The sequence below is a fragment of the Armigeres subalbatus genome, chromosome 3 (assembly GCF_024139115.2).
Source record: "Armigeres subalbatus isolate Guangzhou_Male chromosome 3, GZ_Asu_2, whole genome shotgun sequence".
Lineage (NCBI taxonomy): Eukaryota > Metazoa > Arthropoda > Insecta > Diptera > Culicidae > Armigeres > Armigeres subalbatus.
In genome coordinates, this window is record NC_085141.1 from 417,077,604 (window position 1) to 417,103,124 (window position 25,521).

At 39.1% G+C, this 25,521-nt stretch overlaps 1 protein-coding gene across 1 annotated transcript in view; it reads left to right on the top strand.

Annotated features, from left to right (window-relative positions):
• Window positions 1-1,688: 1,688 nt before the first annotated feature.
• Window positions 1,689-25,521, top strand: part of LOC134227280 (uncharacterized) — a 130,522-nt gene continuing 106,689 nt past the window's right edge. Inside the window, exon 1 of the mRNA XM_062708652.1 lies at window positions 1,689-2,161. The gene's annotated coding sequence lies outside the window, so the exon portion shown is untranslated. The remainder of the gene's footprint in view (window positions 2,162-25,521) is intronic.

Genomic DNA, 25,521 nt, shown 5'->3' on the forward strand with positions numbered 1-25,521 from the left:
TACGAGTCCCGGAAGGTTAAGCACATTTTTCGCTTCGGAGGCCTTCATGGCACTTGAAATCAAATAGTTTTATTGATCAATTATACCCACCAAAGAATAGAGTTTTCATATAAGCGCTTGAAACTTTTATTATTCATGATCATTACCTATTAATCATATTGATCGTCAGTTATCAATCACACATATACTGTGTGAATGATTAATCACGATCGTTAATCGTTCATCATGCTTAGAAGGTTTCTTTCATTATCGGTAATCATTGTCAAAAAGTAATTCAATGATTAATCATAATCATTAATCATTGTTAAAAATGAATTAATCGTTAATCATAAATCATAAATCATTCATAGGAGGTTTTATTCATTAACATTGTAGGACATCAGAGATAGCGGTAGCACTACGAAGAACAAACAACTGCCAATGTAGTGAAAACAAGGGTGGTATGATGACAATCCAGGGAGCACGGGCACAGAGCATAAACTCTCCAGCTATAGGTCCACAGCAAATGCATAAGAAGATTAGCTGGCTGGAAAACAACACATCTCTTGGAATATAGCAAATATTTGGAAAGCTACTTAACACGCCACTTTAGCAACAACTGTAACGCACTATTCTAGATCGTGCTGTATATCAATGGAATTTTTTGGTGTTAGATTCAGATTACCCGATTGAATGAATGAAATCATTGATGGAATTATATAAATGCGAGGTGCGCCGCAATATTGTGAAAAGATCCGTTCAGCTACTAAGGCTCACCGATAACATTGATATTATGATACCTTTAAAAAAATGGTACAAATGAACAAATGGCCCAACACCTATAATAACTTTGAATGGTGATGATGATTATTCTGTCACAGAACATATAATTCAAATGAAACCATTCAACTATTCACAATTGCCTTAGTTTTCACATTTTTGTATCAATTTTATTTTAAGAAGAAGATTATGATTATGATGGGCCAAAATAAAAATAAAGACATTTTTTCTCTGTATAGACCAACGTTTACGCCTTTCGTAAGCAAGGTTTAGGTGAAATCTATAATAAAAGAGATTTGGACACCATCATCGTTGGTTCTAAGCCATGGATAATGGACAACTGGAGAGTAATCCTGTTCCCTTCCAAAAACTGCCACTTGTTGTTCGGCTTCTGCAGGAGATGACAGACCTATTTGTTTCACTGCTTTTAAGGTAAGTTGAGCTTCTCCTTTCGAGCAGTTTTTTTTTTTGTTGGCTTCTCTATAATGCGCAAACTCATCGATTCCCCTTGTAGTAATTTGTTTCGTCGAGCTGAGTTCCAGGCCTCGATTCACGAAATACTGAAAGATAAAACTCCTGCCCTAAGCCAACACTCGATTCAGTGAGATACTGGACTTCGAACCGTGCGGCGGTGTCTTCCTTCTACATAAGTAGGTCGGGGTTTGTTGATTCTACTAGAGAAGACAGTAGCAACCGTAAAATGTAACTACCTCCCTTGGAAGCATGGGAATCTACTAGAAGATGAGCGAAATATAAACAAGCGAAGCGTATTCCGGTAAAAATGAGTTTTTCATGAAACACACGTGGAGCTTTTTTGCTAACAAATCTGAGACCCACAGTTTGGCGGTTAGCGGTGGTGTGTTCAAGAAAAAGTTTTGGATGGTGTGAAAAAAAGAACGAAACAGGTGATATCAGAATTTTCTCGGTATTTTTTATCGACGGTTGGAAGGAAGTGAACTGTGTTTGTGGCGCGCTGCATGATGGGAAAAGTTTGTACTTGACTAGGAAAATAAAGGGGAAGGAAAATATTTGATCGCCATTTGGCAGAAGTGACGACCAATAAATGTGAAACCGTGTTGGAAATGATTGATCGTTTCGAAGAAGATATGGGCGGCAAGAAACTGTCCAAAGTTATGCATTATAATGTGATTAGTGTGGATTGTTTTGGATAAATAGGGGCGAAACGGGGAAGAAATTCATCTAAAGTGAAATAATGTATCAATGAAAATGCTAAATGTGTATGGATGCATGGATAAACAATGTGCATTATTTGTTTCCTAATTGCTTGAAGAAAATTATTAACTATATCTGTTAGAACGTTGTGCTGAAGAACATAGCATTTTCTGTTCAAGCAACAATTCATAAGTCGCCTAGTTACGGAACACACAAATAGTCTATGCAGGTTAGTGAATTGTATAACTCTTCATATTTGATAAATTCAGCTGAACATGAGATGTGATATATGTAGTCGGAATATGGAAGTAGAAAATATATCACAAGTGGATGTTTATCAGAAATGCACACGAAAGATTTGAATAATTAAACCTTAAAGACTACAGAAGCTTCCGTCTCATAACTTCCAAGAATCGCTTTAACCCCAGCCGTAAACATCACGATAACAACGAACATCGTTCCGAATAAGTAAGCTGCGGTGGGAGTAGAATTCAAAGAAATCATGACAGCAAAACGAGCTTGCCGTTCTGTATACACGACTGTCTACTCCAGTGCCAGATGATTTTCACTTCGGCAAAAGACCATCAAGATGTTACGCGGAATGGAGAACGACAAGAAAGCAAACTTGAACTCGCAAAAGAGCCAAATAACCCCGAGGCACTGATGACGCGAAAACACACTTTAATGGCGAATTCTCCAAAGGCGGCGAAGAAAGAGTCATTCACCTAGAATTGCTGATAATTTTGCGCTGGACGTGAAGTTTTGATGATCAATTTAACTTTTAGCGAATTTTTGGGAAACATTTGTGTCACAACATTTACTACAGGCATATTATGCCTTAGCGACAGAAGCGTTTTCATAGATCGTAGTTTTTTAGACGTATAGTGGAGTGATCAACTACTTACAACTAGTTGAAATTTATTTCCAATTATCTCTGTTATGCTAGCTGAAGGCAAAAGTTGTTGTCTTTTCATAATAGATTTTTACCCCTTTCTTACAGTTTTTGGAAACAGATCGTTGAAGTATAAATCAAATTACTTTTGTGTTGCGTAGTGCTGGATGGTATTATTTTCCACTGCCAATCAAACACGAAAATAACACGCGAAATCAACACGTCCTGTGTTTTGGATTACATTTTTTTGGGATTGATTGTTGGTTTTTGGTATGTCGCCTTACCAACGTTACGATACCTAGCCACGTGATTAGATTGCAATCTTAGAAATAGCTGACGTGACACCGCATTCATTGTTTAGCCGCCCGCTACGCTTTAGACGCTGTTTCGAGCCGCCCCTAACATAGGAAACAGACGCTCACGCAGGTTTGATTAAATTCCTTCCACTCCAGAACTAGGATAGTGCGCTTTCAGCGGCACACGGTCGCTTTGAAAGGGCCTGACTATATTTGAACCGTTTGTTTGAGAAACTGCATATGTAACATTTTTGGCCAAAATGTGATTTTTATATATTCTGAATCCTCGTCTGGCAAAAAATACGAAAAAAAAGTTTGTTCAGGAATGTATGAAAAAACGAACAGTGGGTAATGTCTGTGACATAACCGCTAAGTGGACGTAGGACTTGACTTGACCATGCCTTTAAGATACATAATAATATTATGTCCAAATTTCTCACATCAACTATTTTGGATAAATAATCGGCGTTGCATACCATTCCTTGGCAAAATCTTCTCATCAAACCGACACAGAAATCAAATCTACCTCGAACAAGAATCATCAAAAAATTCAGGAAGTATCTGTCCGGTCACGAAATATTAGCCTCGACAGTGGCAACCTTCCCACTGAAGGACTGCCTGAAATAAACCACAAGTTGGCTCAGCAGGGGATGTAGACTGTATCTCAGCCCTTCCACTGAAGAGCCTTCTAATCCGTGCGATAGCGACTGAAGGAGAACATTATTTTTAACTCTTAGAGCCTTGAAAAGGCTGTTTGCTTCGGCTAAGTGCAAAAAGTAAGAAAACGATCTTTTCAAATAACCGCGAATTTCTAGTGATGGTATAAAAAAGACTGAATGCTCTGCGAGCGAATGCACTTTTCTTTTATACCTTATTTTGAATCTTCTCTGCTTCCCAATTGATGGGCCAATCAGCTAGTGTCTTGTATCCCGCTTCTTTGTCAGCCAAAGCGTCATAGGGCGATGACATACTGACGCGTCGAGCGATGCGGAACGCGTCCAAGCACTCGTAAAGCAGAATATCAGCAAGAGAAATTCTTTTGTCTTGGACGCGTTCGCGCACGCACACGCGTTAGTATGTCATCGGCCATAATCATCAACGCGTTCGAGAAGGGCTTCTTCTTTTTTACGCTTGTTGCTCGCTGCTGGCGTCTCTTTCCTAACGGGACTTTTCGCTAGATACAGGCCAATAAGCCGGGCAAGCGAGCTTAGAATTGCAGTTCAGGTGGGAAGTACGTGTTCTTTTCTGAGACAACATTGTTAGTAGTAGAAGGAAGGAAACACCCGGACATGGGATTTCGGTTGATAAGATTTAGAATTGGTAACATGGGACGATCATTCAGTCACGTTCGCTTTGTGTGCGGTCAGTATCAAACAATGTTTATCTACATATTTTTTTTATCAATGCCAAAAAATCCAACATTTGATGAAAAATCGATTGATAGTTTATTAATGTTTGAGCAGTTATAAGATTATGTTAGAGATTTGGACATCTTATTAATCTTTAAAGGCATGGTCAAGCGGAGTCCTTCGTCCACTTCGCGGTTAAATCAGAACAATTATCCACTGTTAGTTTTGACGCTATTTATGAAAATCACGCATAAAATTTTATCTCTAGAATATTGGATTTGGAACCCAAGTACAATTTCTATCCCGAAGGGTATTGAAAGCATTGATATTGATCTCTATTATTGGCTCTCTGAAGAACCGTTTGTTTTTTGGACATACATGCTGCATCATGTGGCTTTTCTTCAGCCTGTCTCGGCTCAGCACCGATGCCGGCCGGTCTCGGCTCGACTCTGCTGCTACTGCCGGTATCTGCTCAGCATTGCTGCTTTGTCGGGTCTGCAGGGTGGACTGCTGCTGTACTGGCTAGGTTTCGGCTGATGATGGTCGCTTCGATGGTGTCGAGCCGAAAAAGCGGTGCAGACTTCATTCCCTGCTAAAAGGTGTGAGTGCTGTTCAATCGATGATGCGGTTGCTTCGCTTGTCCCGGTCAGAATGAAAGGAAAAAATCGCGTTGCGCTATTTTATGGCTTCTCGGCAGACCCAGCGGTTGCTTATTCGCTGGTGTCTGCACCAATCAGAATGTGGTAATGGAATGATGCAAGAATTATGCGGTACCCATATTTATAGGTTCCCTTGATCTCAATGTTTTTCATTGAAAACAGTTTCATGCCTATTGAAACAAGTTTTTCGGGTCTTATCAAGCATGGACATGGAAGGCATACTTGAAATCTGTCGTTTGAGGGGCTTACCGCAGAAATTCGTCCACTGAGACGAACGCTATTAACGTTTAAAATCTTTCAACACAGCGTAACGCGGTCGATTTGAATATTTTGAAATGACACCCGGTATAGTAAAGAGAGACGTAAGTCCTACGTCAAAAAATTCGTTTGTTTGAGAAACTACATATGTCCACGTACTTTGAAGAGCACTTGTGGAGTACTGTTTACATTTTTTGCACTGAAAGTGCCCCAGGGTGTTGAGTTTTGCCAAAAACTATTGATCTGTATCGAAGAAATCGAAAGAGTCGGTGCAAATTTGTTTAAAAACAGTTTTTTGTTGTTTTCTCGAAATAGTGTAAATTGGACTTATGCAGTTTCTCAAACAAATGATTCATTTGGAACTATACATTTGTGTATCACACTGAGCTTTCTGCTTCAATTCGTCCTCATCTTCGGAGTTCGATAGGTTGAATTGTTGATCTTTTTAAAGAAAATATCATTTATACAAAAAAATATATTAAGCTCTTTTAGTGGAATGTATTAAACCGTCTAAGACGAATTAAGTACTGTCCATTTAATTCCACTAGTTAATTTACTAGTTAAATTAACTAGTGGAATTAAATGGACAGTACTTAATTCGTCTTAGACGGTTTGATCATTTATACATCATCATTATTACACCCCAACCGCCCCCAACCCCCCATTACCGTTTCGCAGCTTAATGTTCATTCAGAACGTCCAAATTTATTCACTGGAGGTTTCTGAACAAAATTCTTTCCCGTAAAGCTGGGTAGATCACTTTTGCGTAGTGTTTTACGGTGTTAGATCTACAAAACCGAGCCCTAGCCAAATTTTTTGAGCTAGGGCGTGGTAATTCAAGGATTCATCGTATTTATTCCTCTATACCAACAGCAGTTACTGAAGTATAACAAAATTAACTTTACCCTGCAGATGATAGAAAGAGTCAAATTCCCCTCGTTTAAGGCTAAACTGTATGCAGCGGAAACAACTGAACCGTTTGTTTGAGAAACTGCATTTGTAATATTTTTGGCCAAATTAAGATTTTTATATATCCTGAATCCCTGTCCAAAAATACGTATTCTGGCCAAAAATACGAAAAAAAATATTTGTATTGATATTATTGACTACAATATTGACTACAGTTATTGCACTGGAAGTACCCCAGGCTGTTGAGTTTTGCTAAAACCTATTGATCTGTATCGAAGGAATCGAAAGACTCGGTGCCAATTTGATAAAAACCTTTTTTTTGTTGTTTTTTCGAAATTGTGTAAAATGGATATATGCAGTTTCTCAAACAAATGATTCAACTTTTCTTGCAATTAGTTATAAAAAACCTTGGAGACATTGTCCTAGGCTGAACTGACTGCTGGAAAAAGATCGAGTTAGGATTTTAAATACGTACTAACTTTTCACGTACCAGTAAGAAATGGTAGTTCGAGGAACACAAAGTAATATTTGTTACTCAACAAATTCTTTAGATTGAAATGGTCTTGTAGATAGATAGAGAAAATCCGGGTTTTCAACGTTTTACTAGTGGTATTTTGAAAGCAAGACAAGGATGTGGCTAGGGCTCCTATGCATGACCAAATAACATTATTACCGTTTTGCTTTTTTCATAAAGGGAGTAAGTTGTGATTGATAATAGGCGCGCTATTAATGCGATAACTCTCTGTGAAGAGTTTAAATAGCGGGACCTTGTCATAATAGTTCATTATTTCTAACCGTGTTCGGTTTATTATGCTGAGCTGGCAGCAATTAATTTCGCTTTGGGGATAATTTCCGATCAGCCCGTAGACCATTATTTCATCTTCTCGGATAGTCTTAGTTCTATCGAGGCACTCCGGTCGATGAAACCTGTTAAGCACGCATCTTACTTTCTTACAACTATAAGAGAGCAGATGCGTGATTTGGTCGAAAGATCATTCAAGATTACCTTTGTATGGGTCCCATCCCATTGCCTAATCTATGGCAATGAGAAGGCGGACTGGCTAGCAAAGGTGGGCGCACAGGAAGGTGAAGTTTATGATAGACAAATCTCGAATAACGAGTTTTTCCCATTAGTCCGTCAGAGTACTCTTCAAAATTGGCAAATGATTTGGTCACACAATGAACTTGGACGGTGGCTATTTTCCATAGTTCCAAAAGTTTCTGCGCGAGCGTGGTTCAGAGGTGAGGACTTAAGTCGAGGCTTCATTCGCACGATGTCGAGGCTTATGTCCAATCACTATTCACTAAACACACATCTCTACAGAATAAACCTGGTCGATAGCAACCTATGTAGGTGCGGAGCCGGTTACGATGACATCGATCACGTAGTTTGGTATTGCTCGGAAAATGACGCCTCCAGAGAGCAACTATTGGATACCCTTGTGGCCCGAGGTAAACAACCCTTCCGGGATAAAAGAGGTGTTTTGGGAGATCGCGATGTGATATATATGCAGGCCATCTATGCCTTCCTTTGCTTGGCTGACATCAAAGTTTAATGCCTATATTCTTCTCTTTCTCAGTTTTTTTTCTTGTCCGATTCTGTTTCTCTGTACCATGTACCCCGAAGCTCTGGCCATCCGGAAGATGCTCCCTGACGAACCAAAATCGAGCACGACGCCACGCAAAATCGTTTTCAACGTTCAACGTCAAACGCCCGGATGAGCAGCTGAAATAACCTAAACCCAAATCCCTACCCCGTCCGTCCTGTATTAAGTTTTTTAACCTTGAGTCGCCACGAGTATTATGGTCTATGTCCCCTCCCAACTAACTGTTAAGATAAGATGATATACCATGTAAAAATATCATACTTGAGAATTGCGGCTCCGCAAAGTGTCACACACGACTGAGCCTACCAAATAAATGAACTGGTAAAAAAAAAAAAAAAAAGTTCATTATTTCTAAAACTTATAACAAAAACCCAATTTGACCGAGTAGTGATACTGCCTTTCTCGCATTAGCCAAGACACCAACCTCACATGGTGCTAACCCACCTTTTTCAAAGTCGAAGAAGAAGAAGAAGCGTAAAGAAAATATTAAAAAAAAATTGCACAGAGAAGCAGCCGAATGAATTTTCAAAACTCTTCTCAACAAGTCTAAAGGCTATTTAATTAAAAACGGTTACAAGTACGGGGTTGGACTTTTCTTATGCTTATGTTTTTCGTAGAATGTCCTGTCACTCTGTCTTTGAGAATGTTTTGAATATCTACACGCATAGTTCTAAGTTCTTTTTTACTTTTACGAACTTTTCGAACTTTTGAAATTCAATTATATTAAAACTAGAGTTTTAACACCAAAATGCTAAGCCAAGCTAACCAAGCATTGTCTGTTGATTATATCCGATGTTTTGTCCGTGCTCAAAGTGGGGCTCACAGCCGCGCTGAAAACATCAATGTTCGAGCGCCGCTGTGAGGGCGGTGCAAAACATGAGCATCCAGCCTACGCTTGCGTTCTTGTTCATTTTTTTCGAGTGCACGTTGGAGCCCGAAGCGAATGTTCATTCGAGTGCGGCAGCATGGATAAACATCTGCGCGGCGCTGCACCTTGAAGACTGCCCAGGAACACTCATATTAGTTTCTTCGAGTTCCAATTTTCAAGAAAGATTCTACGAGAATTCCACCGGAAATGTTTGGAGTTCCCGTGCTCGATAGTGAAATTGCTCAAAAAGATGAAGAATCATTTGAGAGAGTCAAACGCTAGTTTTGAGAAAAATTAGTGCAATGTTTTTCAAAATTTTTTCGTTTCATACAAATTGTATGGAAGCTCAAAAAAGTACTAATTTTCCGTGAATTTAAACATTTCTTATGAACAACGTACAAACTATATCAACATATTGCCGCAAAGATCTAGAACCAAAGCATTGTTTACTGTCGTCAACTCAATTTTGACCAAAATGTCTCTTACACCCCACTGCTTCTAACCCCCTCATTTGGAAAAAGTCATTTGGTGTATTGAAAATTAGACCGAAACAATGAATACGTCGAACCCGGTTTAGCCGAAAATGTCATTGGGCTGAAAGCGACATACGGCCGAACTGGCAATTTGGTCAAAAATGTCGTTTGCCCTAATTGGTCGTTTGGACGAATTGGTCATGTAGCCGAGAACGCCGTTTGACCGAAATGATCATTTGGTTTACGGCCGAAAATGTTATTTGCTGAACGGGTAACATGACCAAAAATGCCGACTCGCTCGGCCAAATAACATTTTCAGTCAAATATTTACTTACCTACTTATGAATCCTGTACAGCTCCGGTGATGCAAAGGGCCGACTTGAAAGATCTCCATCCTGAGCGGTGCCCAGCTATCGCTTTAACCTGTTGCCAGGTTAGATTTCAGACGACTTCTTTTATTTCTGCTATTTATTATTGAGCCTTCGCCGCCAAGAGCCTCTGGGTCTGCCTCTGCTGCGATGACCCGCTGGGTTCCAGTCTAATGCTTGTTTACAGATTTCGTTTCCGCCTCTACGTAGAGTGTGGCCGACCCAGTCCCACTTTCGATCCCGAATTTCTGTTGCTATCGGCCTCTGGTGACAACGACGATGAAGCTCGTTGTTTGAGATCCAGTTGTGAGGCCACCAGACCCGAATTATATACCGCAGGCATCTGTTGATGAACACCTGCAGCCGTTGAGTGTTCTCCACTGATACACACCATGTTTCGCTAGCGTATAACAGCACAGATTTCACGTTAGAGTTGAAAATTCGTATTTTGGTGCGTTCACTTATCTGCCTGTTTTTCCAGATATTTCTTAAACTCGCAAAGGCAGCCCTTGCTTTCTTGGTTTGTGCGCCTATGTTGATCTTGGTACCGCCATCTGATGCCATTTGGCTACCAAGATATTGGAAGCTTTTAACATGGCCGATGATTTTCTCAGGAACCCCATTGCGTCTCAGGGCGCCTCGCATATTCTCGTGATTGAGACGGTCGAAAGCTTTTTCGTAGTCAATGAGCACCTTCACTAAGATACCTTGCATCCAGTTGACCGGGAAAGTTGCGGTGTCCCAGATATTACGAAATAAACGATGCAGTAGTTGAGCTGATGTCATGGGGTCAGCTTTGAGCATCTCGGCTGATATGCGATCGACCTCTGGGGCTTTGTTCGATTTCATGCTTTGGATGGCTGTTTGAATCTCTAGCAGTGATGGAGCTTCGGTATTGACGCGTGTTATACGTCGGATCCTAGGCAGATCATGCCGAGGTGGTGATGGCCTAGCTGGCATTTGAAAAAGTTATTCGTAGTGCTCGAACCAGCGTTTAGCTGATCAGTTGGGTCGGGCAATAACTGATCATTCACGTCTTTCACAGGCATCGTTGCATTCATCTTCGCCCCGCTTAAGCGTCGTGAGATATCGTAGAGGAGGCGAATGTCCCCTGTTGCGGCGGCTCTCTCTCCTTCGTCAGCCAGAGTCAAATAGTCCTTTCTAATCAGTTATGACAGTGGTCCTTTCTACCGCATGCCCATATCAGCCAAATGGCCGTTTCTGCCGAACGGCATTTTCAGCCAAACAACCTATACGGCCAAATCACTTTTATGATAAAATTACCAGTTGTCCATATTTGCCAAATTACATTTTTGGCCAGCTGAGTTTCGGTCTAATGGTTCGTTCGGCCAAATGACATATTCGGCTAAACAGCTTTTGGCCAAACAATTCTTCCCGTCGTTTGAAGGCAGAAGGCCATTTGTTCGAACACCCCATGGCTGAATTGAACGTTTGAACGAAACGGTTATTAAGGTCTAAAATGGTTTGTTCAAAAATATCATTTAGCTGAAAGTGACATATGACCAAAAATGTCGACCTGTTAGGCTAAATGGTTCTTTATGCCAAATAGCATATTCGGCAAATGACTTCTTCGGCAAAATAATTAGTGCTGACGTATGTCAATTTCAGCCAAATGATATTAGTATTAGCCTTGAGCAGTTCGCACAAATTCGTAGGTGGTACAAGCCAAGACTATTGTACGAGAGAAGCATCAACTTCATCCGTTACCTCAGGTAATGATTTGGGACTAATCATTACCTCTTAGATGGAAGCAATGCACTCTCCAATAGTCGAGATCTGTCCTGGCCACGTCCTTGCGAATGCTGAGGAAGGGGAAGGATGGTTAGTCGGACTCCTACTTAAGAAAGATGATGAGAACTCTGCGATCTCTCATAGGTGCCACGGAAGGTTTTGGGAGTGTGAAGAAGGTTATAACAGTAAGAATCCTTTTTGGTAGAACGTGAAACACAGAAAGAACTAAGATAGAAATACAAAGTAGGAAAGGGACGAGCCTGGAATTGAATCCACAACCCCCTGCTTATAAGGCAGAAGCGGTAGCCACTAGACCACCGAGCTCGTTTCAATTTCAGCCAAATGATATTTCATCAAAATGACTTTCAGCCTCATGGTTTGTCCAGTTAAATGACATTTTCGACAGTGTCCACATCGTAGTCGCTAATCATGATTGGCCGAGAAACATCAAATATGCACAGCTCACCAATTAAATAATCTTTTTGGGATACAAAAAGTTATACTTGCTTCGGAGTCAATTTAGGATTAGGAGAGGAAAATTAGTTTAACATTCATTGCTATAAGAGACCGAGGAATGCCCTGAATCTCGGTGAGCGCTACGAGAAAGCAATCGTTGGTTAGTTGAGAAGGTAATTCATGTGAAGCCACTTTGGTAAGCGACTAAATATTTAATGTAAACGAAGTTATTTTGAAAACAAGAAAAACTGTATTTCAAATCAATCCAACGCAAGATCAATGTGCTTCGTTTAATGAACTTCTACAACACGATCGATTCCACACTAAGTAATGTTGTGCTCTCCGATGCATACATTAGTTTTATCACTTCACGTTCTCCAACACTAGCTGCCGTGATCAGCATCAACATGATCTATCGCACACTGGTAAAACAAACTTCTTCTACGCGAGGTAGATTTGTAGGTAGTAAGCGCTAATAGAAAAATTTGTATAACCTAAAGTTTTAAAAACAGCTTTATGATTAATATAAAGTATGGTTAAAGTTTAAGTTTAGAAATTCCACGGAATTCCGTTAAATTTTGTTAGAAGCTAGTTTTTTCTAGCGAAATTTTTGAAATTTTTCGAAACGAAACGAAATCAAGAAACCACCTGAAACGATTTTTTTCGAAATACCGCATATGCTTATGCTGCAGTCTCTTCATTATTTGTTCTTTAACTGCTAAACCTAAATATCGTCCGGTTGAATTCGTCTTGAAGAAAACGCCAAAATCGTTTCTTCACGGCAGGATTGTTAAAAAAAAATAAAACATTCGACGTATTCGGATTGTCTCGATTGAATTCGTTCTATGACAACATAGTTGGCAATTTCTGTGGCTTGATTTGACAATTTCTCTAACATAGATTGGAGTGCCATGTTGGCGTGATATAGAGTGCAAAACTCACGTCACGGCAGCTTGAACTGGTTCGAGGGCTTGAATTACTTCACCTACCACCATTTTCGAATAATTCGTACAGACTTTCAATCTTATATAAAAAAGGCTATTCGAATTACTTAATTCTATTTAAAAACGTGGATTTCGACATATAAAAATCGAACACATCAGGAACATCGCAAACAAGAATCGAATGGGTTGTAAAAGCCATAGTTAGTTTTGTGGAGTAGAAGGGTTAAGAACGGTGAATGGCGAAGTCGTCGTGAAGGAATGTTAATTGGGATCTGTTGTAGATGGACAATAAATGTTTCCGTTGAGTAACTGGGTCTGCAGTTATAGCCTTGCGTGCAAAGGCGTAAAATTGCCAACCCGCAGATGGTGAATTCGATTCTTGACCAGGTCCAGGATGTTTTCAGGTGGGAAACATTATTGACTCCCTGGGCATAATGTATCCATTGTACTTGTCACATAAAATACATACTCATGCATTGGCGAGCATAGAAAGCTTTCAATTAATAACTGCGAAAATGCTAATAGAACACTAAGTTGAAAAGCAGGCCATGTTCCAGGTGGAGAGTAGAGCCATAGAAGAAGATGAGTACCTGACATTTAATCAGATGACATCTATCCTGGTAAGTAGATTGGTTGGGTTTCTCCATGGTAGTTTCTGCAGTGCAAACCTTATAGACTTCTTCTGCACTCGTTCGATAGTAAGAATGTATGTAAGCTGATATGGGGACCAAACCGGACCAAACCAAGCCGCATATTCGAGAGTGCTGCGTACTAGTGAACAGTATAGTGTGTTCAAGTAATAGATGTCAGTGAAACAGAAGTCATGACGTTGGATGAGTCCTAACGTGGCCGATACTCTTGCCGTCATGATTTCAATATGTTCATTGAATCTGAGCTTTGAATCATCAGCAGGGTTTGCAGAAATCGCTCTCAATAGATAACGAACAACGATAAAAGAGAGGCAAAAACTGTTCCGAATCATAACAAGCCATGATAACAAATTTATCAAGCTTGTAAACAAGTGTGAAAAAACAGAATCTGATAGGCAGCCCCCACAGAAAAATGGTGATTCTTGCTTTGTTTTCGCTCCTTTCGTATTGGTTACTGCACAGCTATGTAGAACAAGTTGAAATGCATCATCAGAGCCAATGCTCCTCGCATTTGGAGCTTTCTAAAAGAAATTTATCATGGGGTATAGCCTCCCGAATCAGTTCTCTATCCTGACAGCTTGCGAAAAAAGTTTCTCGCGGTATGCTACATATCGTACATGTATACAGAGATGATAAGTGAGAGACTTGCTCTTTCTCTTTTGTATTCAATCCCTGATCATCAATCACTCCAAGGTAGCAGACTGCACTCTGTTCAATGAACTTGTTTCCACTGTGTACTGGCGATTCACTGGCGTTTATGTTGCACCACATTAGCATTTTATCGATATCAGGCTGCAGATCTTCACATTTCATTTGGGAGTAAATAAAACGGTCGTTAATAAAGATATTGAAAAGAAGTGGACCTAGAACGCTTCCTTGAGATACTCCAGAAGATATGCGTATGATCTGAGAATGTGTGTTTTTGACAGCCACAAACGCTTGTCGGCCAGCAAGATACGATAAGATCCATTTCGGTCGTATTCTCGGTCGCATCATTTGTCTGGCCAAAATGGCTTCTTCACCCAAATGTCTTAATCGGTTAATTAGTTTACGACCTAACAACCGGGTTTTAGGATAGCAGAACGATCGCGTGATCTGCCGAAATATTGTGTTCTGCATTGCGCGGCGGTAATAAACCTAATCAGTTCAGTGCGTGTTTTTTTTTGAGTAGAATTCGAGCAAGCGTTGTGCAGTGCGTATTTTAGTCGTCGCGAAGTAGCTAAGATATCGAGCACTTGCGTATTATAAGTGTTATATATGGGCATGCTGGCTTGATTTCGGTTTGATACCAACTGCGGTTGATCTGGTACATCAGCTGATCTGTACTCCAGATCAATTTGGAGAACCTAGAACATCTGCATTGAACTTGTTTGAACTGCGTATAATATAGAAGGGGTTGATTTCGGTTTGATACAAGTGGTGGTTTAACTGGTATACTAATCGATCTGTACTCCAGAATAATTTGCAGAAACATCTGCATTGAAGTACTTTGAACTGCATATAATACGCAAGAGCTCTGGGGACTTGTATGGGCATGCTTGGTTGATTTCGGTTTGATACCAACTGCGGTTGATCTGGTAGACCAATTGAAATGTACTCCACAACAATTTGGAGAACCTAGAAAATCTGCATTGAACTGATTTGAACTGCATATAGCACGCAAAGGCTCTGAGGACTTGTATCGATACGCTGGGTGGACTTCAGTTTGTTAACAGTTGATCTGGTAGGCTATTTAAATGGTACTCCAGAACAACATTTTGGAGAACCTAGAACATCTGCATTGAACTTGTTTAACTGCATATAATACACAAGGGCTCTGAGGACTTCGGTACGCTGGATTGATTTCGGTTTGATACAAGGGGTGGTTGATCTGGTAAGCCAATTGATCTATACCTAGATTTATCAACTGATCTGGAACCTAGATCATTTGCATTAAACTAATTTGAACTATACATATTACGCACGGGCTCAAGGGACTTGTATGGATATGCTGGGTTGATTTCGGTTTGAAACCTGTTAGATCAATTTAACTGAACTCTAGAGCAATTTGGAGAACCTAGAACATCCGCATTGAACTTATTTGAGCTACATATAATACGCAAGGACTCTAGGGACTTGCATGAACTTGATTTTTCTTATGAGATACTTTTGAATCTGTAAACTTTACTCTCATTGAAGTTAGTAACTCGAAAATTTGTTCATTCTTTATGACAGCATCCGTACTCTATCCGACCCTGCAAAAAAAATGAGCATCGTTAGGAACATAACAAACTAGCAACCTACAGGAAACCAGATGAGTTGGATAAGAAAACCGTGGAATGATTATGAGTATCGCTTAGAAGACGTCCGGGAATCAGATATTTGAAATCAACCAAGAACATGTGTGCTTCCCAACAAGTAATTAGATTCAGGTTTCCCTTAATACAAGTTGCCATACAAAAGTAATGCACACACTTGTACATTTTATTTAATTAAACAGATTAGGTGAAAATTGCATAAAAAGTTCAATCTCAAGACGAGTCATTGCACAGAAGTACCATGCGTCTCCATATGCTATTATGCTGCTGAACAGTTTTCAACATCGCTACCTACCGTTTCCCCTGGGAGGCCATTTTTTGCCTGAAAAACACTTCAAAACCAAATTTTCAAAACAACTTATCTGCTTTTAAAAACAAAGATTCAAGCGTCGATTTGGCGAATCTGAGAGCACTCCCACACAAACCAACACCATCAACTTGTAGGGGAAGATATCTGCTACCTGTTGATGGTGTTGGTATGCGTCGGAGCGAAATCAGATTCGTCAAATCGACGTTGGAATCTTTGTTTACAAAAGCAGATAAGTCATTTTGAAAATTTGGTACTGACTTATGGAGACATACAGATATCGTAATAACTTAGATTATCGTATTAACTTAGTATTTTAACTTCTATGAATATGCAATCATGCAAACATAAAAATGACTTCAACGCCATTAAAGCGACGAACCTTCTCCAATTTTGTGACCAAATAATCTCGGAATTTTCCCAATCAATCAACTAACGCCGGTAACCAGTCAATTCTAGAGGTCGAAAACTACAAATACACATAAGCGTCGCGAATACAAACTTACTGTCTACCAGTGATCGATACTTTCTACAATTCCTGGCGATTGATTTCATGTGGTAATCTATCGCAAGGTGTAAGATCTCGCTTATCCGCATAAAAGATTTTTAAAACATCCTTGATATTTTCCAATTCTCCTCCTGGGTGTTACTTGTTATTGGGGCACAATTGGCTTTATTTTTCATCTGATCGTCTTGATCAAAGCGTCCTAGAACATCTCCTACGTCTAAAATCCATTGACTTATGTTTCGTGGATTAACGGATGGCAACTTAAGAAATGGAATGACTTCAATATTTTTCTATGAGAATAATGATGCTTTCACAGAGATATGACTTTATGTGAATGAATCGTTAGAATGGATCCTTAGAATTGTCGCACACACATTTTCACTTCAACATTGCTTACAACATCCCCTCGAAACAGGAAGTACTTTTGCGCGTATTGTATATTTTTTAAGCGAACAAAGATCATGGGAAAAGTACATGGTCGAACATTTTAAGCGTGAAAATGTTTCAAAAACTGTCATAGCTCCATTGTATATAAAGGTGATTGTAAACACGAAGCAACTCATAAGCAGGATCAGAAGCAGCATTCAAAAAATCGATGTTCCAGAGCCGTCCAGCGGTCATGTCATACCAGAAAGACTAAGCTATATGCTAATATTTGTTAGTCTAAGTTTGAAGACTAAGGACAACTCTTTGTATAACATATATCAGATTGAACTGTACTTTTTTGTAGTTTTTTTCCCAAGCCATTCTTTTCATTCCAGTTTTTTAGTTGCCACCCGTTACTATCAGATACAATCCCTGACAATATATGGGAAGTGGATACTATTTAAATTTCTGCAAAAGAAGAACAGCAGTGTACACAGAATTATCATTTAACGGAATTAAGCGGACAAGTTCATAAGGCTTTTTATTTGCTTTGAACTGAAATTTTCAAAGGAGGCGATTAAATTCGTGCAACCACCCCTTGTGAACGGCCTTAATAGAGATACACAACTCAAACGTCTTGATGAAACATCTTGTGAGAGGCTTTGAAATTTCTTTTCTATGCCGCCTTTCGGTATCTTGGACTAGTCTTTGTCGGTAGTGGACGGCGGTATTTTCACCCATCGGCAATCCGGGCGACTGACTGATTGTGTGCACAAAGCTCACGAAGTATTCTTATTAAAAGCGAATGTGCCAGCCGGGAGCGTGAACATGAATCACATTTTATCTGCCCACAATTCCTTCCCGAACAAGCTGCTATGGCAGACAACAGACGACGCACAGAAACGAGGCGCGGCGCTTTTGCATCATCAAGGACCCCAGAGAATCAATAAGCATGCCAGTCCGCCATGAACACGTGCGGCTTTCGTGCCCCGGCGTAGCCGAAGGGAACCAAACCAAATTGTGATGCCACGAAAGAAAATTCGCTTGACTAAACAATGTGAAAATACTTAGCAGCTCGCACCGTTTGATAAATTAGATACGTACATAGAAAACCACGGTACGGCGACCGTAAACGTTGCCCACGAGGGAAATAACTCCAACCTGATCACAAAAATAGTAACAGCAAAAAAAAAACAGTCTAATGGTCCTTCGCATATTTTCAATAAGGTACTTTACTTGTGCCTTTTTGTGGTCGCAAATAAACGAGAAAAAAGTCATATTTTTTAGATATGCTCGAAACTATGTATCCTTTCCTGATTATGGGTTTTGCCGCAGCGCAAACGAGGTCGAGTTGCAAAATCGAAAAGAAAAAACCTAACATTATTCATAATGCGGATATTACAGCTCCACACGAAGCAGCTAGATCCGATTAGACCTTGGAGAACAGTGCTCCAGTTCAACTCCCACATAGCAACGAGGAAAACGTGCTAACGACAGCATTAAGCTTCCGTAGATTGATTTGTGTGTATTTTATATCCACCTCAAGTGTTCACTGGGTTCAGAGAAATATTTTGTTTTTTTTTTCAATGGTGTCGCATTAGGCTAATTACCAATATGCGGCTTGAATTGATCGAAGTTCGGATTCACTCTTGCAATGCTATAGTTTAGTATCACCTAACCAAGGTCTGTCAGATTTCAATAAGTTTCTGTGTTTTGCATGTGCGAAACTGTAGGGATGTGTGTCGTCTTCCTTAGTCTTACTTTACTGAATTAATTTCATGTTTGCTAATGATACTTAACACGCAAACCATTTAATTTTGACTGACTGCAGTGGCTGACTGTTTCGCTATATTGCGTGCAGTTCAACACTGTTTAAGTTTAAATAAATCAAGCAAATCAAGCACTCGTATATACGCCTCATACATGCATCATTGTCCCATATGTATACCAAGCAAATTTTACACAATTATGCTTTCTTGATTATAATGACTCCATATCCATGCTTTACCTGTACAGATCGTATGGATTGAAGTTTTAAGAAGTTTTAAATTTTAAGAAAACATAAGCCAGAAAGATTGAAAAGATTTGTCAACATGTCGACAGACGAACAAATTAATGGTATAACAATCATGAAGTTTTTTTATAAAGCTGTATAATGGAGACTTTTGCTTAGACAGTTTTTGTTTGTGTGTATATTCATATATAAGCAAAATTTTTGCCCTAAATTGTAATAAGCGTAACATAAATTTCAGCATTTTTCATTGACTCAGCCTGTCTACTATCACTGAGTGTGGCAGAGCTTTGTAATGACCCTTGATTATGGGGATTAATTTTCTTTAATATTCCATTATCTTTTTCTCCCTCTTGTTGTTGGCATTACATCTCTCACTGGGACATTGCTGCCTCGCAGCTAAGTGTTCATTAAGCACTTCCACAGTTATTAACTGCGAGGTTTCTAAGCCAAGTTACCATTTTTTCATTCGTGCATTATGAGACCAACACGATGATACTTTATGCCCAGGGAAGTCTAGAACATTTCCAACCCAAAAATTTCCTAGACCGGACCGGGAATCGAATCCAGCCACCTTTAGCATGGCCTTGCTTTGTAGCCGTGCATCTTACCACACGGATAAGCAAGGCCCAAATATGATATTGTAGTGGTAGAGCGAAGTTTAACTGTAATTTGAAAGAACTTTCCGTGCACAGAGCACAGAGCAACTATTGTGCCGAGAAATATATTTTCGAACATTATTGATAGTTCTGAATTTATCTTCACATCATGGACACATTCCACGAAAAAATTGGGAAAGCAATGTGTTGGAATATAATTTATTTCTCCATTCTTCTTTGATCTGGAAAAGCATTATGGAAACTAAAACAAAATACGAAATTAAGTACTGTGAATCTTCATTTTCCTTTTTTCGTATTTAATCCCCAATTTCCTCCTTCATATCTTTCCCAAGAATATCGCTCAATAAAACATAAACTTAACTGCAAAGCTCCATTCTTCCAAACCCAAACCACCGCCGGATGCATGAAATGTTTCGGCTAAATATTTTCCTTTATTCAGAGCACATAAGCCCCACGTTGCCCACGACTCTGCCCGCCCAGTATAATAACCGACCGCGCCTTCTACATGGAGCACTTAGCCCTCGTCGGTCGGATTAATATCGTCTATCAGAAGGAAATTTCAATTACACTACCGCCAATAAAAGGCAATCACCTATCGGAGAGAAGTTTCATTAAAGGACCCAACCGACGGAACTAGGGATACCATCTTGGCACAATATCATGAACTCGTTCTAAATTGAATTGTCTTATTTCTCTAGAAGCCCATTCTGCAGTAGGGAAGAGTGGTCCCAAATGCCTCACTTGGCCTTCTCTATATTTCTGCTAAAAGTACTATAAACAAAGAGAGGAAATGTATCAATTGGAGTTTCAAAACTACTATAAGTGTCATTCCAATCCAGCAATAGACTTGTCTTTAAAAAAACATTTTATTTTCACAAATAAATATTTTGGAAATATTTTTTGATATTTTTTTAATGACTATCAACTAATGACTGGATTGCATTTTGATTTGCGCGGATGACCGCAATGTTAATAGGGTTAGACTTAGAGCTGTGTGTCAACGCGAGTGCCGGCGATTTTTAGGCGCCACCGCCGCCACCATTTTTGACCGGCACGTCGCTGCAATTTTTAGACCCGACTGTCGGATAATTTCAAGAATTTTCAAAACATTCTTTAACAAATCCGAGGATTTTGATAAGAAAAGTATTTTGAGCTTTTTAGTGGAATGTCTTCACTTGTCATGAGACGAGTTTGTACAATCCCATTGAATTCCATCACTTAATTGTATCTTGACAGATACGAATTTCGACCTCAACAGTAAGGCCGTCTTCAGTGTCAATTACACTACAATTAAGTGGTGAAATTCACTGGGATTGTACAAACTCGTCTTATGACAAGGGAAATCCGAGGAGTTTTATTTTTATTTTTTTCATTTTAATATTTATTTTTTATTATCCACCCCCTTGACCATCAAGAGACCAATAGGACATAATGTAAATTTAATATTTGTAACGGCCTTATTGAACAACATATTTTTGTGCAAGCCCAAGTGGACGCTCAACTAGCGTGAAATTTGTAAGGCTAAATATATAGCAAAATGCATCCCATTCAGATACCACTGTAATTATTCGTTTGTTACATTATTTGCATTTGCATTAAAATCACGAGATTGCAAGTAGTTTCATGATTAAAATGGAAAACAGTCATGTCTTCAAACCATGAAAGAATAAGGTTGGTTTGTCCTCAGGAAGAAAAGCATCACTGAGGTATTGCTCATAGAAAAGAGCTATAAATATTAGCGAACATCTTCCTGCATCACTTGTTCCAGGTACCATTTTGAGAAATTACTTCCTCCAGGAATTGTGGGAAATTCCTTCGTCGTCTTTTTTATCCCCTGGATTTCTGGGATACTCCACCACCAGTATTTTTTTCTTCAAGAATTTTGGGGAATCACTCGCCCGAGAATTTGAAGAATCCTTTCTCTAAAAATTCTGAGGAATTCTTCCTTTAAGAATTCCGGGGAATCGTACTCGCCTGGCTCTCCTCACTTCTGATAGTCTGGTGATTTTTCTTATCAAGAATTCTAAGAATTTCTCGAACAAGGGTATGATCACTGGAGCAGAATTGAACAAGGGCACTAATGAAGGTATTTCACTAGAATGTGTTTGAAGGAATATTCAGTGAAATTTTCAACAGAATATTCAAATATTCAAATAAGAAATTTACGGAGGAGCCCTTGAAGGAATTTCTGAAGGAATTGAAACAAAATTCTGGTAGTGTCGCAGAAAAATTTACTGAGGAATTTTCAAAGTAATTTTTTGCGGATTTCCTGGAAGAAGTTCTGAAAGATTTGCTGGAGATTATTCTGAAGGGATTTTGTTTAGGATTTCCTGAAAAAATCTAAAGAAATCCTTGAGGTATTTCTGGAAGAATTTCCATAGGAATTATCAGTGGAATTTCCTAAGGAGCTCCTGAATGAATTCCTAGAAAAATCCAGATTTTTTTTTAATTTAACTTCCGAAGAAATTCCTACGTGAATTGTTCAAAACCTTAAAAAATTCGCCAACGAATATTTTTCAAAATAATTTCCATAGAAATTTCTAAAGGAATTCACCGAAGAAATGTTTAAAGGAATTCGTAGACGTATGTCTAAATGAATAATTGAAAGAATTTCCGAAGGAAGTCCAGGAGCAAGTTCTGAATTCCAATTCTTTCTAACAAGGTTAAAAAAGTTTTACTTTCGCTATATACACTTTTGTATCAACATATACGTATTTCGTTTTCTACCTACCTACTTCTTCAGTGTTTTGTTATCGACTATGAAAAACTCTTCGTAAAAACCAAGAAATAAAACTAGCTCAATTAGCCGAATATGCCATTTGGCCGAAATGGTCGTTTGGTAGCAAGCGTCATTTGGCTGAAAAATTATTTGGAATTTCAGCGAAAATATCTTTGAATGTTACATGAGAATCTCATCAGAATATTCACAGGATGTTGTTCCAAATTTCTACAGGAAAATATTCAGAATATCTGCGGAAAGTTCCTGTTGAGTACTCTTCAAAATGTATACAGAATATCCTTCATAATTTCAAGAGCTTGTGAATGAAAGAAGGTATGCTTAAACGTTGAATTTTTCAATCTAGATTTATTAAGACGACTAGTTTGGCTATTTGGCATAGACAACGTAAAACAGAAAATACTTCGGAATTCTGAAATTTTCCGGAACTTCCGCGGAAGAGTGTTCAAAATGTAGATAAAAAAACTTGAATTTTCGACGGAAAATTTCTCGAAATTTCTAAGGTTTTCTTTTGGATTTCTTCAGGAAATTATTTGCATTGTCCATAAGAAATTCTTGGGAAATTCAATTGGCCGAAGGCGCCAGACGGCCGAACTGGTAATTTTGCCGTTTGACCTAACCGAAAATGCCTTTTAGCCATTTGGCTGAAAATGTTATTTGGCATACGACCAAATGTCAACTACTGAATGGATAATATGGCCAAAAATGGCCACTCGTTTGGCGTAACCTTTCTACCTTTTAAGTCTATACTGCCCTTTAAGCCAAAAATCATCTAGCCAAATTCCATTTAGCCAAGCCTAACTTTTATCTGAAACTGTTATAAGGTCGAACATGGTTTACCCAAAAATAGTTTTGCCGGAAGCATACAGCCAAAAGGAACATTTGGCCGAACTGGTAATTTAGCAGAAAAAAATGTTTGCCCTAACAGGTTATTTGACTGAAAATGCAGTTCGGCCGAAAGAATAGTTTGACCGAATAGTTCATTTGACCGAAAATGTTGTTTGGTTTCCTTCAGGCGTTCCTCTGAAAACTCCTCAGGAATTTTCTAGAATTTTGTTATAAAACTTTGGAAGGAATTCCTATGGGTATTCGTTATGGAATTTTTGAACTGATTTCTGAGTAAAACAATAAAGGAATTCCTGGAAGGATCTCCAACGAAATTACTTTAATAATTTCTGTAGGGTGTTGTGAAGACATCCCTCCGGGAATTTTCGCAAAAATTCCCAGAGAGTTTCAAGGCAAAATTTCCGAAGAAATGTAGCTACCTTTAGCTGTTTTCGAGGGAATTTCGTGAACAATTCTAGAAGGAATTTCCGGAGGAGCTCCTGAAGAAATCTTTGATTTTTTTTCATTAATACTAATATGTTACTCAACGGAAATTCTATTTGGAATTTCATCCTAAAATCCTTTTGAAATTTCCTCGAAAATGTGATCAGGAACTTCTTCGGAAACTCCTTTGAAAATTTCATTGGAAACTTGGTGTTGTATGACGTCAGTGTCTACGACTACGAGTATCCCCCGGCGGCAGCAGAGCGAATATCTGTCCGGACAGACGATGGCCTCGACTATAATTCGAACCACATTTTTATTCTCCGCGCCAGACTTTTCACTAGGCTTGGTGGCCAATAGATCACACGACACAAAGAGTGCAGCTATCGATGTAGGCTAAGAATAGAAAGGCCTGAACGGCGGGAAGCATTTCAGTCAACAAGCACTAATTTCAATGGAGTCTTTTCGGAATAACTTCACAATTTTCGTTTTTCATTTCTTATCGATCTCTAGCAAACATACGCTCTACTCCATTTCGCGCCTCAGCATGCACAGATTGAGAGGTGTATTATGATATCTTCACCATCACCTCTAATAATCGAAACACTGGTTCCGTCACTCTAACACCTCCGGTATCGAAGCACTTCTTGAAAGCTAAACTGAAAAGCACTGCTTGAAAGCTAAAACTCGATCCGTGTCCGTGCAACGATATATTAGTGGGAAAAATAACTGAGAGTGAGATCTGAGGTGGTGATAATTTTTAAACATCTGGAGCACTAATGGATAGGTATACGAAGAGAGATGAGTGCTCGAATCCTATAATTAACGATCACGTCGCTGAACAATGTGCATACATGAGGTACTTGCAGGTAGTTTAATCTCTATATCTGGTGCTCTAAGCTCTGATTCGGCTCAGTCGATATGGCATGAGTATGGCTCAGATGATATGTTCTGTTGTGATGTGCTGTAGTGTAGTGGATTTACATAGTAAGGTAATCCATACTCTTCTCTTGTACGGTAGATGCTTGAGCTTCAATATCAGCTCCCGCGAATCAATATAGTGATAAAATGTAAGCCACAAACTCTTTCTAAAAAACCCGAGCAGCACAAGTCAGACCAAAATGGTTACAGCAACTTGATTGTGACATATCAGTTGCAGAAACCAATGAGGAACATATGTGCTGCTAGGGAACTCCTTCAGTGTTTTTTTTTATGGATTCGTTTCGAAAATATCTTCAGGTTCTCGTCTGAAAACTCCTTCATAAAAACAGTCGGAAATTTTTTCAACAATTCATTTGGAAACTCCTCCTGAAACTCATTTAGAAATTTCTACAGGATCTCCTTCACGAAATCCTCCAAAAGTTTGTCCGAACTTTTGCAGAAATTTCTTCTATGATTATTTTTAAAAAATCGGTAGAGTAGAATGTGGCAAGAGTACGCACTTAGTTTTCAATCGAACATGGGACCCTTATGAAGCAAGCTTCTGCACATAAAATCAATTTCGACGATTCGTAAACATTCCTTTATGTTACCTAGCGAAAAAAATATTGAAATTATTCAAATTATTATTGCAAGACAAGTGAAAAACGCACTCTTACCCCACCAGTAGGGTAAGAGTGCGCAGTGTTTCAAGTCTATATTTATACAAATAAGAATTAATAACATTAAATTGATATGCATTGAAAGTATAAAATGGAATGTTTAAAGATTCCTAATACCTAATACCGCCTCCCCTTTCAGAGTTACCTAAACTCTGAAAGGGGAGGGGGTCCTACAAATCTGAATTTTCATGCGAAAAAATATTGTCTTTTTTATATACCAAAAAAAACTACAGAGGTAAACATATATCGGGACCGCTTTGCGATTTGGGCGTAACTTATTTTGTAAACAAACATTGGAAGGCGAATTCCTGCTAAAACAAGCATTTCATGAGGAAACCACGGTATGGATCCGATAGATTAAGCTTTCCTCTACCAGATAAGGGAATTAGCTT